This window comes from Canis aureus, chromosome 26 (genome assembly GCF_053574225.1).
Source record: "Canis aureus isolate CA01 chromosome 26, VMU_Caureus_v.1.0, whole genome shotgun sequence".
NCBI lineage: Eukaryota > Metazoa > Chordata > Mammalia > Carnivora > Canidae > Canis > Canis aureus.
The window spans coordinates 22329909-22345906 of record NC_135636.1 but is presented as its reverse complement, the minus strand read 5'-3'; the positions used below and the strand labels follow the sequence as shown (position 1 = coordinate 22345906).

Genomic DNA, 15998 nt, shown 5'->3' with positions numbered 1-15998 from the left:
CTGATAAAGCAGGTGTTATAGTTACAAAACTTGGTAACCCCTTAGTGCCCAGGTTCTTGGTCACACCACTTCAAAGAATTAAGAGGTAGATCAGATGAAGAGTGGCAGGCAGCAAAGCAAAGTTTATTGAGCAAGAGTATGAAGTTCCCGGAGAGGAAGTCCTGAGTGAGTTGCCCCCAGAGTGTCTTAGAGGTTTTTATGAGGTCTTTGCAGAACCTTCTTAAGCAATTGGGGTGTTGAGTCCTGCAATCAGGACTTTAGTCACATATCTGTCTACGTGCTGATGTTCTTTTTTTGCTAACATCTGGGGGCTTATGTCTTAACTGCTTCTTGCCCATGATATTGACAAATGCTTTTGTAGTTAATTTGCCTTATTTTAGGACATTTTGCAGAAGTCACTTCTGCAAAGGCTGCAAAGCAGAATGTCAGTGTAGTCCTTTCTAAACTGAAAAACAGGATGTCAGTGCTGTTTTTACTTTAGCTGTCCTGACTCCATATTTCCTTGTTGGGGACCCTAGCCCAAACTACCTAACTGTCCAGCTAACTCCTAACATTATTATTATCTCTGCTTATTGCGGGAAAATGTAACATGGTGAAAAAAAAAGTTGATCCTTCCAATACAAACTGTCTAAAATGCAATCCCAATCAAAACAGCAAGATAATGATTCTGAGTTCCACTGTGAAAATGTAGGCAAGTTACTCATTAGCTCTATGCCTGTTTCTTCACATGCAAAATGGAAAAGTTCTTATAATAAAACATTAAATTAATTAACACATACAAAGTATAACAGCACCTGGCACAGAGTAGGTATGTAACTGTCAGCTCTATTATTATTATTGCCTAGAAGAATATACATGAGAAGAGCCAAGGAAATCCTTGGGGAAGAAATGAGAAGAAGGGCCATATAGGTGGGCCAGCCCTCCTGATATTAAAATATGCTGCAAAGCTACAATATTAATTGTTTAGAAGAAAACAGCATGGAATTGGCAGACTGATGAATACAAAGTACAGAAATAAACTCAAGTTTATTGAGTTAATGAGGATTCAGTACATTATTTAAAGGTGGCACTTCAAAGCAATGAGGAAAATCTGTTATATGAGAAAACCTGTAAGGATGATCTGTTAACCATTTGGAGAAAACAGAGTGAATTCTTAACTCTTTTTCTTTTAATCCAAATTTATTTTACATGAAGCAAAGATTTCAATTTTTAAAGTGTGGACAAAAGCACTATTTTCATCGGTGTACATTTTCTACAAACAAGGAACAGAGAAAGCTTTCCTAAACACCCACATGAATCCTAGAAGTCACAAAGGACATGATAAATAAGTATGACTACATAACAATTTTACATTTCTAAACACTCTACAGATATGTCTGTATTTCCTTAAATGAAATCTTAACAAGATATCTGCAATACAGAGAAGAGGCCAAAAATAACTTGTTAATATACAAAATGTAGGAACAAATCAATTATGAGGAAAATAACTCATTAAAAAATTAGGAAAGTATATGAACAGATTAATTATGGGGGAAAAATACAAATGACCACTAAACATGAAAAGAAGTTCAACCCTCCAAGAATGTAAATTTAAATTACTAATTATACTTTTTGTGTGTTTCCAGATGCCAGAATTTAAGATTGATAAGTAATATTGGCAAGAAGGTAGAAAACCTGTATTCTCCACACCGTTAGTAAGAACACAAATGGATAAATGGATGAACTTTTTTGTTGCGAAATTTGACAATATCTTAAATGTGCCCACTTAGAAGAATTTGTCCAAGAGAAACACTAGCACAAATAGACATGAACAAGGAGGGTTATAGTATAGAAGCATAAGATCAGTTACTATAGTAATTATTTATTACGCTGGAGCAGAAACTAAGGAGTGTCTGGTCCAAACTCTGAGGTCTGTCCCAATACAAGTTGCCAGCACCACATCCTGAACTCTCTGCTCGAGTGTCCCTTAGATCTCCATGGTCAGCTATTGTTTAATGTAGTAACATACAGACTCTTCCAAATTAAGTCCTTCGGGAACTTATGGAGATTGGCCCGGGCTCCCTTCTGAGTACTCCACAACACTTCATTTGGAACACTTAAGACACTTGAGAAACTTCAATGTGCAGACAAGCCATCTGGGGATCTGGCTAAAATGCACATGTTGATATGTCCTGAATGGGCCTGTGATTCCACATTTCTAACCAGCAACGGGGTGATGCTGATTTTGCTGGTCTACGGTCCACAGTTTGAGTAGCAAGGCCATAAAATACACTCCTTTAGTCCGGTTCTTTGCAGACTGAACCTGGTAGGCATCACTCTCTTGACTCCCATTTCCTCTAGCCTGGCTTTGTCATGCCCATTGCATTGAGTTCATAGATCCTTCCCTGGCACCAGATTTCATTGTTTTGACCATCTGTGCTCCTGTAGCACGGGCCAGTAGGAGGTGGCTGCTACTGCTGCAGGTTCCCCTCGAACTTCTCAGCCCAAACTCTGGAAACTTGGAGATTTGGTGGTGGAAAGAGTTTCCGATTCCAATTCAAGTTTGACTAATTCATCATTTTTCATCTAGAGAACTGATTCTCTGACCCTGCCTAATCGTGCTCTGTAAAAAAATCCCAAAGCATTTCCTCTTTCATTTTCTTCTCCCTCCCACTTCTTTTTTTTTTTAAGATTTATTTATTTATTTATTCATAATAGACGGAGAGAGAGAGAGGGAGAGAGAGAGAGAGGAGAGAGAGACAGACAGGCAGAGACACAGGCAGAGGGAGAAGCAGGCTCCATGCCGGGAGCCCAAGGCGGGACTCGATCCCGGGACTCCAGGATGGTGCCCTGGGCCAAAGGCAGGCACCAAACTGCTGAGCCACCCAGGGATCCCTCTCTCCCACTTCTTGACTTCACTCACCATCACCCCCTGGGCCACTCACAAGAAATCTGTGCCTTAAAGGCTTCTCTGCTGGGTTTGAATTTCAAATATGAAACCCAAGTTCTTAATGATTTCCTTTCTGGCAGATGGTGTTGCTCCAAGACTACTAAGGGACCAAGCAGAAAAGATGGGAGGGATTGTGTGAGAGAGCTGGGGAGCCCCCATATGAAGAGGAAAATCCCACACCTCCTCAGAATTCACAGGTGGGAGCCAGAATGCAGGGGACCTCCTGGAACTCAGAAGAAGCCAGGGTCCAGAGTTGTTCTTTGGGCAGTTTACCTCAAAACTGGGCATTATTTATGTGACAGGAAACCAGGGCCAGAGATTCTATAGCACCCCAGCTGGGGCTTCCCCAGCAATGGCAGTCCAAAGATCTTGTCTACAGCTTGAGTTATAAACCACGTGGAAGATGGAGAAAGGAGCCTCAGGCAATGAGGAGCTTCTCAAAGCCTCTCTTCCTGCACAATAATTTTATGAGAACTTACACGTCAGGGAGAAAGATGTCACTTTCAGGCCACCTCCTGTGCCCCATCTGTGCCTCCTTGGAAAATGGCCACAGGTGAAGGCTCCCCTCTGCAGCAAGGCTGCGAACAGATCTGCAGCATCTAGAGAGGAAAAGTATCCCTGTATAAAGGAGCAGCTCTTTGAAGAAAGGAGAAAGAGCCACAGCTGCTCTTCCCCCTCCACAGAGCCCCTACGCTGCTCATCCCAGCCCCTCATCCCTGCCAGAAGGATCACTTCATTATATCAAAAGACATCTCCCATCACCATAGAAGTGAAACTTTCCAGACACATACTTCAGATCTACACCCAATTTTATGACATAACTTCATCTCTCCAACAGTTTTTTTTTTAAGATTTTATATATTTATTCATTAGAGACACAGAGAGAGGCTGAGACATAGAGGGAGAAGCAGGGTCCCCGCATGGGGCTCCATCCCAAGATGGGATCACACCCTGAGCTGAAAGCAGACCCTCAACCACTGAGCTACTCAGGTGCCCCAACTATGGGTTGTATAAATGTCTCTCTTATCACAAAGGATTTCAAAGAAATTCTGCCTTACAAGCTGTATTGTAGTGTCACTGTGTCAGATATATGGCATATTCTCTGCAATTGGGAAATTTAGGAGGTTCAAGGCTCATGTAATCCCATAGTTTATGGGATTTTAGTTTATACTTTCTGACTATAAACATCTGGACTTATGTTTGCTTCTTCTTTTTTTTTTTTAAAGATTTTACTTATTTATTCATGAGAGACACACACAGAGAGAGAGAGAGAGAGGCAGAAACACAGACAAAGGGAGAAGCAGGCTCTATGCATGTAGCCCCATGTGGGACTCGATCCCAGGACTCCAGAATCACACACTGAGCCGAAAGCAGATACCCAACCGCTGAGCCACCCAGGCGTCCCTTATGTTTGCTTCCTTAATGCATTCTCCACTCAGCAGCTATGGTGTCACCCAGAGGCATACACCACACTATACGTCCTCCCTGCCAAAGGCCGCTCCGGCTGCTGCTCAGTACATGAAACAAACCTCACCTCCAGCACCGGCACCTGCTGCTCCTGTGCCGGCAACACAGATTTCCCAGGTGCCTGGGGGGCTTGCCTCTCGTTTCCTTCTAGTATCTACTCAGACAGGAAGAAGCCATCACTAGAGATGTGAATTTGGGTGTCACCAGCAAAGGGATATTGTTTAAAACCATGGGCCTAGATGAGATGACTGGAAGCAAACAGAGACTTCAGCTGTAGTCCTGGGGCACTCGTCCCCATACCCCAACAGTAGGGAAGCAGAGGCAGCAAGAGAGGGAGAGGAGAGACTAGGAATGTGGGACTCCAGAATCCAAGGGAAGAGCTTTTCTTGAGGAGGACAGAGTGATCATTGTGTCCAGGTAACAACAGCAGCTTGGAAGCACAGATGGGCAAACACAGGCAGAATGAGAGAGAAGACCCCAAAATGACATTTTTGCTAGTTTCCAAAGCAGGTGGGTGAGAAATAAATAATACAAATAACAACCCAAGGAAGCCAAGTCCCAAGCTTGCAATGGGGTAAGTGGTAAGCCTACCCAAATGGCACCTATGAATGCTCAAAAGTCTGAGAAATTGGTGACACCTGGTCTCTCTGGAAGCGGTGATGCAGAAAAAGCCTAAGGCAAAAAAGATTGGTTGAAATTCTAACAAGTGATCAGATCCTCAGATCACCCCAATTCTGTTCAGCCAGGTCACTAGACTTCTACCCTCCCCTACAGATGACCGGACCCTTAATTCCTGAAGAGACTGACTAGAGGTCGGGTGAGGAGATTCCAAACCCCATAGAAAGCAGGGTTGCCACACTGAAAACAAAGGAATCATATGAAGGTGGGCATTCTGGATGCTGACACAGCCTTCACTCAGCCTTGCTGCCCATGCAGTTCTCAGGATGCCAGCTCCCATCCGAACAGGAAGCAGAAAGGTGTCCAGAGCAAAGACTCAGACATCTGAAGCCAACAAGCCCCACTTTCCCATTCAGAGCTTCCAGTCAGCTGCTAAGTGTGCAGACAGCAAGATGTCTTAGGAAGGCATCTACCATGAAAGACAAATCCAACACAGACACAAAACAATCAGTGGGGGAGAAACTATGTTAAACTAATATTATCATTCATATCCTTAGGGGATAAGAGAAGAAATATTACCTGTGAAATGATAACAGGATACCATGAACAACATTGGTCCAGAGAACAAAAAGAATACTTAGGAAGTAAAATCATGGCAACAAGACCTCATGAGTCATGAAATTGAAGCAGTGAAAGATAAAAGTTGAGGAAGCCTCCAGAAAGAAGAGTGAAAAACACAAAGAAATGGAAAGCATAGGAGAAAAATAAGAAAAAACCAGCTTAGCAGACCCAGTGTCTGATGAATAGTACTCTATAAAAAAGGACAGAGAAACGAGGGGAAGAAATCATCAAATAAACAATTTAAGCAGATTTTCCAGAACTAAATAATGTGAATTTCCAGACCATGAATACTCAGCACAAAAAAAAAAAAAAAAAAAAAAAACTGACTCACCCCAAAGCACATCATTGTGGAATTTAAGAACACTGGAGACAAAGAGAATGAATATCCTACAAGTGTCCGGAGAGGAGAACAGGGCACCCACAGGAGGCCAGGAATCAGAATGGATTCAGACTTCTCAAAAGCAACACTGGAAGCCAGAAACAAGGAAGTAATGCCTACCAAAAGTCTAAAGGAAAAATATAGTCAACCTAAAATTCTATATCCAATGAAACTAAGAATCAAATTTGAGGTTGGAATACAGACATTTTCAGAAATACAATAACTCAAAACATTTACCTCCAAGATCCTCTATGTTAGGAAACCACTAGTGAATGCAGTTGGGGAAATATAATTAAAAACAGAATCTTGGGCAGCCCCGGTGGCGCAGCAGTTTGGCGCTGCCTGCAGCCCAGGGCATGATCCTGGAGTCCTGGGATGGAGTCCCACAGTCAGGCTCTCTGCATGGAGCTTGCTTCTCCCTCTGCCTGTGTCTCTGCCTCTCTCTCTCTCTCTCTCTCTCTGCATCTCTATGAATAAATAAATAAATAAAATCTTTAAAAAAATTTTTTAATCTTAAAAAATAATAATAAAAATAAAAAAATAAAAAACAAAATCTTCTAAAAAAACAAAAACAAAAACAAAAATCTTCTAGGAAACCCTCTCCACAAAAGTAATACTGAATAAACTTTAAACAGAATGTGATGCACATCACAGTCAATCTGCTGAGAGACTACAAAAACAGAAAAAAAACTTGCCCTTTTATTTAGCCAAAGAGATGGGAGCCATTATATGCATGGTTTCAAGATAAACAATAATTAGTCCTCAAGGAAGAGGACTAATTTGTCACACATAGTTTTTCCTAAATTCACCCGGTAATTGGACTGGTTGTTTATGTTTGCTAATTATAATTAGCTTTATCCAAAGGAAAAACAAACTTGTTCTATCTTTGTGACAGGAAGTCTTTTTACAACTTGGAATGAGGGTCGTCCCCTCCCACAGAAACTGGGAGATAGGAATGTTCTCTCCCTTGATAGTTTCATTTCAAAGAGATGGCTCCTAGATCCTTGATAAGAGACATTCCTGGGTCAGAAAGCTGGCAAGAGGTTTTTTTTCCTTCTGATAAGGTTTACATACATATCCTAGAAAGAACTAAAGTTTTCTAAGGTAAATGCTCCAAGAAAAGTGAAAGGAGGAATTCTTTTACTTTCAACAAGGAGAATTAAGCCTTTATTTTTAATTTATTTTTTATTCAAGTATAGTTAACATACAGTGCTATGTCAGTTTCAGGTGTATAATACTCAACAATTGTATACATTTCTCAGTGCTCTTCAAGATAAGTGTATTCTTGGGGCACCTGGGTGACTCAGTCATTTAAGGGTCCAACTGTTGATTTCCATTCTGGTCATGATTTCAAGGTCATGAGATCAAGTCCCACATCTTCAGGGCAGGAGCCCACTTAAGGTAAGATTTTCTCTCTCCCTCTCCCTCTGGCCCTCCCTTCACTGCTCACAGGCTCTCATTCTCTCTCAAAAAAAAAAAAAAATGTATTCTTAATCCTCTTTATCTATTTCACCTTTTAAGTCTTTATCTTTTTTTTTTTTAGATTTTATTTATTTATTTATTTATTTATTTATTTATTTATTTATTCATGACAGAGAGAGAGAGGCAGAGACACAGACAGAGGGAGAAGCAGGCCCCATGCAGGGAGCCTGATATGGAACTTGATCCCAGGACCCCGGGATCACACCCTGGGCTGAAGGCAGCACTAAACCACTGAGCCACCAGGGCTGTTCTAAGCCTTTATCTTCTAAATAAAGCTTTTAAACCTCTATTTTTAATTTTTATTTGTCTTTATAGTGTATTCCACCACAATGAGAAAGTAAATCAAGGAAGAGAAAGACAAGGGTCACCCAAAAGAGGAGATCAACCATGGGAGAGGCTAAGGTAATCCTCAGGATGGTGGAAGAGGAAGATTCAGGATGACGGCTGTGCAGACAGAAGCCATGAGAAAACTTTGGGAGAGTCTTTTTCAGGAAAAAGGAAATTATGCGTTCCAGATGCATCTGAATGCACTGAGAGATTTAAAGAACTGGAGAAGAGTTTGGGGCTGGATTCATGGTAATACAAGAAATATTTAGCAAATAATGCATAATTATTAACTCTAGGAAGACAAATAGTTGGATAGGAAAGGAAAAATAATCATAGTTTAGTACATGGCTCCTTTGTGAGTAAAATTTTCAGATCACGGCACTTCAAAAAATTGATCTATGTAAAATTACAATATATCTCTCCTGGAATGATGGGGTGAGGACAGGAAGAGTAAGGCTGAATGTGGGAGATTGGAAAGGCAAGGAGACATAAATTTTCATTTTCTATAATAGGATGTCAGAGGTAATATTTACAATTGAAAAATCAAGGAGTGGCAATGGAAGCATGTTATTGGGAATACAGAGATAATACCAAACATAATATCTAAAGGAGATGAAAGTATTTGCTTCTAAAAAAAAAAAGAAGCTGGAGATCTGCTCATCTCCTCAAAAATACTGCGCAATTATTTGATTGCATAAACTAGTATGCATATTTTGGTCAAAATGGGAAGTCAAATTATAAGCAAAATAATTCAGAATTTATTAAGTTGGCCACTGCATTCCCAAGGATTGGAGAGGAATAAATATGATCCTTATCTTTGTGGAGTACAGAATGAAAAAGAAAAAACTTATAACACGGTATGATAAAAATGCTGTACTAAAAGTATTTTTTTTTTTTAAGTTTACTAGGTATTTGAAGACACTGGCGACATTTTGTTTGCATCTCCATTATCCTGTGTAGTAGTGCCTGGCAGGCGGGGGTATGTTGGGGACAGGTGAACAAATGAAGATATATACACATGCATGTTGCACTAGAAACAGAAAACAGAATATTTTCCTATATTTATATGGAGGAGGAAAACAAATCCAGGAAGACTTTATGGCAGATGTGATATTTGAATATGGAACTGGAAGTATACTAAGAATTTCTCCAGGTGGGCAAAGATGGGGAGAATATGCAAAGCAGGGAGAACGATTTATATAAAAAAGATGAGCGAGTAGCATGATATCAGTTAGTGTATCAACAATAATGCTGCATAACAAACCACCCAAAGCTCAGTGGCACCCAACACTATATATATTTTTACTCATAGAGTTGCACATCAGCTGAGATTGGACTGGCAGGCTGAGTTTTTAACAGGTTCAGATCTTACCTGCAGTAAAGTCCAAAAGTGTTTCATCCCCTTTGGACCAAGAACTGTGATATATGAGGCAGGCTCTTCTTGCGACAGAGACGGGAGAGCAAGAAGACAAGCACATTTCAAGTCTCTAGACATACCGTATCCACTAATAGAAACATTGGCTAGAATAATTTACATGAACAAGCCCAGCATCAATGGGTTGGAGAATTATATTCCTCCTCCACTGGAGGTTGCTGAAAGTGATTCCTGAATAAAAGTCTAGATTTACAAGTGTTGGGCAATAGCCATAAATGCATATAACTTTTGGAGACTTTCTATTTGCATTTCCCTCAAGAGTAAAAGTTACTCAACCAGAATGAGCCACATGGAGCTACTGAACATTTACAATGTGTGGCAGGTGTGATGGAGGAACTGAATTTTAGTTTTATTTAATTTGTACTCATTTAAATGTCATGTGGCTTATAGCTACCAGATGGAACATGCAGCTGTAAACACCACAGTTAAAGCTGATATTTTGATCTGAGGATTTGTTTTACGAAGTCATGTCCGAAATTGTCATCTTCTGCACATATATTTTTTGTTCTGTCATGAATTTTAGGATTCACTTTTACTATGTACTTGTTCTTTGTGAAGATTGGAAAAGACCTTGAGGGCTACGTGGGCCAAATTAATTCAATTCCTGAGCAAAAACTGCCTCCCTGACCACCTCCAGACCTTCTTGCCAATGTGTGTCTCTGGGAGAAGAAAAGCTAGGAGAGGATGTGGACCAATCAAAATAAATCCAGCAACATCATTAGAAAAATAACACAAAAAATATAAGAATAAAAGAAAAAATTCCAAGTGGATCCCTCTTATGATGGTCATCAGAGGGTCACACAGGAAAATTATTTCTTATCTGAATAATCTTGTGTTTTTGCCACATACAATTTACATTTACAAATTCCACAAATATTATCATTTCTGGGAAGGAATAGAACAATGCTGGCCAATAAACGGAAAGGCAGCATGCGTAAGAATCCTTCCATACCACTGTTTCAGGACCAAAGTCTAAGAAAGGAGAAAAATACTAATAAGAATGTAGATTTCCTTCTCTTTCTAATTTCTTAGTCTCTATTCTTTAAAGGAAAAAGAGATGGAGCAGAAATTGAGAAGATTGTGCAACAGAATTTCCATACCGGATACACACCGAGTTTCTTACAAATAAAGACCACATTGAAGAAGGAAACATTACACGGGCAAAGTGTATTTCACAAAAAGGAAAAGGAATTTCAAAGAGAAAGAAGACAGTCTCTAACAGAGTTCTGATCAGAAAAATAACTCTGGAATTTCTATAGTTTCCATTCTGCTTTCTATCATAATTCCATATAACTCTCCGGCTCATTTAGAAGGGAAAATATCTAGACTATTCCAGGCTGAATACAATATTCACAAGGATTACCAGAAACACAGGATGTAAAATCAGTAATAGCAGTAGCTGGGTTCCTCATACAAATAAGAAAAAGAGACCAAGAAACCAATAGGCAATAATTTAGAAGTTTGTTAGGAAATGTGTCCTCTTTACTTTGTCCCTTGAGGCTCTTTGCAAAAGCCAAGATTCCACATCTTAATGTTGCAGCAATCAACAAGCTTTCATCCTTAATTAAAACAATTAAATGCCATTTTCACTTATCAAATTGGCAATCATTGGGGGAAAAATGTAATACCATGCTGGGGAATTTAGAACCCCCTTTTCTACGAGTGTAAAGTGGTACAACTACTCTGGCTGCATGCTTCAGAAGCTTAAAAATGTGCTTATCCTTTCCGCAGGATCTATCCCTGGCAACTTACTTAGCTGCAAGGATGTTCTTCCCAGCAATATAATAGAGTGCTATGCAAAAATGGTACTGCATCCTATATTGGGTTTCTTTGTTTTTCAGGATTGTATTTATTTATTGGAGATAGAAAGAACACATGAGCTGGAGGGAGGGGGAGAGAGAATCTGAAGCAGACATCATGCTGAGTTACAGAGCCCAATGCAAGGCTTTATCTCACCACCTGGAGATCATGAGGTCGTGATGGGAAACCAAGAGCTGGTTGCTTAACTGATTGAGTCACCCAGGCGCCCCGCATAATGGGGTGAGAAGGGAAAGGTGGGTTACCAGTAAAAATTATGATTGTATTTGTGTAAGTAAAAATTATATGTACACTAAAAGTAATATGAAAGGGGTAGAATTATTAACAGTTTTATTTTCTGTATACCTACATTTTCTATACAAAATTCTAGTTTTTGTACATATGATATTTTGAGAACATTGCTTTCGCAAGAAAATTTTAATACATATTTATGATCATAAAAAAGGAAAAGGGGGGAACTGATTGATTTAGAAGATCTAATTATCTTTACTAAAGGATCCAGGAACGGAACAGCATCCCACCTAGTAAGCAGAGGGGAGCTCCCGGGGCTTGCTAGATGTTTTAAATGCTGCTGCCTGAGGCCCAGGTACCTCCTGTGTGGCTGTTCTCATCTACTGTTTCATTATAACAAACCACCTTTGCTGGAGCCATGCTGAGTGGGCTGCTTTTCCTTGTTCTCTAAGACTGTATCACCCAGAGGTACTGGCCACAGAGTAAACCATGTGTCGTAGTATTCCAGCATCATCACCTCCATCCACAAAGTCTTTAAGACTTGTGGAAATAAACATAAATTCTCAACATCTGGAATGGTCGCGAGCATCTTATATTCTTTGCACGAGAGGGTTAAGCGAGGCCTCCTGTCATCTCAGACAGACCATTGCCAAGAAGACGGATGTTTAGAATTGGATTTGAGCCACAGGGATGACAACATTCCCCTGCACTCATTTCTACCTCCCCAAGATATAATTTAAGTAGGTCTGGAGACCTGACTGCCTTTAATGCACATGAGGGTTGCTGACTCCCCCTTTAACTTTGGACCTCTGAGCCCTCCCGGGCTCACTCCACATTTTTCCACTCAAGATTCTTCTCCCCTAGCAGAAAACTCAGAAACAAAAAAGGAACAAGTATAAATCAGACTGGTCAGAGTAGTTCTTCAGATCGCTTCAAATGGCAGCATTTCCAATCCTGGTTGGTCCTTTTTACTTTATTCAATGGAAAAAAAGAACAAACCCTCTTGAGTATGAGTTTTGACAAAACCTCCAAGCATTTTTACAATCAGATTATTTATTTTGCACTTCAATTTTGCTTCCGCATCATGCCATGATCTGTTTACGTGTGTGTGTGTGTTTCAAATGTCACTGCTTAAGAATTTTCTGGCATTTTCCAGGGTTGCCCCAAGCAAGCAATTGTGTTAGCAAGAGTGAGATGGAAAAGGAAAGAATTACAGGACAGCAAAACAGAAGTGAAGTGAGCCAAGTTTTCCCGAAGTACACTCCAAAAGAGAAGTGGGCCAGTCAAGATATACAAAGGCCACAAAAACTCCAGGGAAAGGGCTTATATCAATTTTTTCTTTTAGGTGGGTCCTAGGGTTGCAATATCTGAGTGTGTTTGGCCTGGATTATGGAATAATTAGCCAACTACCCATATCCTTTCCCAAGATGCCTTCAAGATATCTCAAGATTATTTCTATTCTAGAGACACAGTTCAGATGAGGACAAGGGACTGCTTTCTGCAAAAGTGCAGCAAACACAAGAAATTTAACTCTTCCTCTGCCTGGATGTTGTGACCACAGACTGACTGCTAAATGGGTGGGGTTGGGTGGTCCCTCAGTTGAGGCTCCTTGTCAGGACGTCTAAGGTCCATCCGCCTATCACTCATGCCTAGCTCCCTGCCTGAAAATTACAACTGACATAAAGCCAACCCTGGTCTCAGTTCTGTCTTAGCATAAAGCACCATTCAAAGAAATAACAGTCCATCAGAAAACTAAAACAGTTAAAATCTGTATATGCCTCTCAAAAAAATAGCACAGGACAAGTACACGAAGTTTCTGAAACCAAGAGAGAGAATATAATCTGGGCTAGGGTCTGATGGTGCAGACTTAGAATATTAATGAACAAGGCACCACTGGAAATCATGCCATGGGCTTTCAGGAAAAGCACATGTGGTCAGTGCAGCAGGCCTGGAAGCTGAATCTGGCTGGAAATACTCAAAGGAAAAAGAGAAGATTCCAGCTAAGGGAGAAGGCACAAAGGCAGGGCTGCTGAAGACTGGTCTAGCTGCGGGGACCACTATGACGTGAATGGTGCTTGCAGATGTGCTGTGCAAACCAACATCTGAGAATATGGATCTCCAAATGCATGAGGGAGTGACTTGCCTTACAAAATGAGTGTTTGAAAAGTTCATATCTTTTTGACGTGTTTTTACACTTTTGTTCCCCAAATCAAATTACAGGCAAATTTTCAGGAACCTATCAAAAGCAAGGTCCATTCACAATGTACTTGAGAATAACCTCAAGGGTAATTATAGCATAAACAAATCATGTTTGTGTTAGCAGAGATAGGAGAAGAGAACTCAAGGGGAAATTTGCTTTCTTTATAAATGCTGCTGGGTTTTTTTGTTTTTTTTTTTCATCTTTTCACCCATCTTCCCACCCACCTCCCCTCTGGGGACTATCAATCTGTTCTCTGAAGTTAAGAGTCTGTTTCTTGGTTTGTCTCTATTTCCCCCTTTGCTCATTTGTTTCTTAAATTCCACATATGAGCGAAATCATATGATACTTGTCTTTCTCTGACTTATTTTACTTGACATTCTACTCTCTAGCACCATCCATGTTGTTGCAAATGGCAAGATACATTCTTTTTTTTACAGCTGAACAATATTTTATTGTATAAAAAATGTTTTATATATTTAATTATATATATTATATATATATATATATATATAAATACACATACATACCACATCTTCCTTATCCATTCATCAATCAATGGACACTTAGTCTGCTTCCCTATCTTAGCTATTGTAAACAATGCTGCTATAAACACAGGGGTGCGTGTGTCCCCTTCAGTTTCTGTTTTTGTATCTTTTGGGTAAATAAATACCCAGTGGTGTGACTAGTGGATCTTATGACAGTTTTATTTTTAACTTTTTGAGGAACCTCCAGACTGTTTCCACATTGGTTGCACTAGTTTGCATTCCCACCAACAGTGCAGGAGGGTCCCTTTTTCTCCACATTCTCACCAACATATGATCATATAGTTCCTATTCTTTCTCTTACTGATGTGATGTATCATGTTGGCTGATTTGTGAATATTGAACCACACTTGCAACTCAGGAATAAATCCCATTTGATCACGTGAATGATTTTTTTTTAATGTGTTGTTGGATTCTGTTTGCTAGTGCTTGGTAGAGGATTTTTGCATCTATGTTCATCAGAGATATTGGCCTGTAGTTCTGGGTTTTTTTTTTTTTGTTGTTGTTGTTGTTGTTTTTCTGTTTTTATGTTTTTTTGTTTTTGTTTTTGTTTTTTGTAGTTCTGGTTTTTACGGTGTCTTTATCTGGTTTTGGTGTCAGGGTAATTCTGGCCTCATAAAATGAATTTGGAGGTTTTCTTTCCTTTTCTATTTTTTTGGAATAGTTTAAGAATAGGTATTAACTCTTCCCTAAATGTTTGGTAAAACTCACCTGTGAAGTCATATTGCCCCAGATTTTTGTTTGTTGGCATTTTTTTTTTATTATAGATTCAATTTCTTTGCTGATAGTCAGTCTGTTTAAATTTCTTATTTATTCCTGTTTCAGTTTTGGTAGCTTATATGTTTCTAGAAATTTATCCATTTCTTCTAGGCTGTCCAATTTGTTGGCATATAGTTTTTCATAATATTCTCTTCTAATTGTTTGTATATTTGTGGTGTTGGCTGTTATTCCTCTTCTCTCATTTGTGATTTTATTTATTTGGGTCCTTTCTCTTTTTTTCTTGATAAGTCTGGCTAAGGTTTGTCAAAATGATTGATTTTCTTCAAAGAACCAGATCCTGGTTTCATTGATCTATTCTACTGTTGTTTTTTTTGTTGTTGTTTTTTTTTAGTTTCTTTATTATTTATTTCTGCTCTAATATTTATTATTTCCTTCCTTCTGCTGGTTTTAGGTTTTGTTTGTTGTTCTTTTTCTAGATCCTTCAGGTGTAAGGTCAGGTTTATTTGAGATTTTTCTTGCTTCTTGAAGTAGCTCTGTCTTGCTTGCTATAAACTTCCCTCTTTAGAACAGTTGTTGCTGTATCCCAAAGACTTTGTACCGTTGTGTTTTCATTTTCATTTGTTTTCATGTATTTTTTAATTTCCTCTTTGATTTCTTAGTTAACCCATTCATTGTTTCACAGCATATTACTTAACCTCCAGGTATGTGTAGTCTTTCCAGATTTTTTTCTTGTGATTGACTTCAAGTTTCATAGCGTTGTGGTCAGAAAAGATGCATGGTATGATTTTGATCTTTCCGAATTTGTTGAGGCCAGTTTTGTGGTTTAACAGGTGATCTATTCTGGAGAATGTCCTATGTGCATTTGAAAAGAATGTATTCTGCTGTTTTAGGATGGGATATTCTGAATATATCTGTTAAATCCATCTTGTCCAGTATGTCATTCAAAGCCATTATTTCCTTGTTGGTTATCTGTATGGACTATATGTTCATTGATGTAGGTGGGCATTAAAGTCCCCTACTATTATTGCATTATTATTAGTTCCTTTATATTTGTTATTAACTATTTTATGTATTTGGGTGGTCCCATGTTGGGTGCATAAATATTTACAATTGTTATATCTTATTATCGGTTTGTCCCCTTTATTATTATACAGTCTCTTGTGACAGTCTTTGTTTGTTTTTTAAGATTTTATTTATTTATGAGAGACACATTGAGAGAGAGAAAGAGA

The 15998-nt window shown here is 39.2% G+C and overlaps 1 long non-coding RNA gene across 4 annotated transcripts in view; it reads left to right on the top strand.

Annotated features, from left to right (window-relative positions):
- LOC144298014 (uncharacterized) overlaps positions 1–15998 on the top strand; it is a 27886-nt gene extending 11888 nt beyond the window's left edge. The window contains exons 2-4 of one of the 4 annotated variants that reach the window (XR_013365012.1): positions 7812–8072; positions 11100–11312; positions 12772–15998. This is a non-coding gene — a long non-coding RNA (uncharacterized LOC144298014). Of the gene's footprint in view, positions 1–7811; positions 8073–8723; positions 10409–11099; positions 11313–12463 lie in introns of those variants that run through there. The other 3 variants (XR_013365009.1, XR_013365011.1, XR_013365010.1) reach the window with 3 other exon arrangements.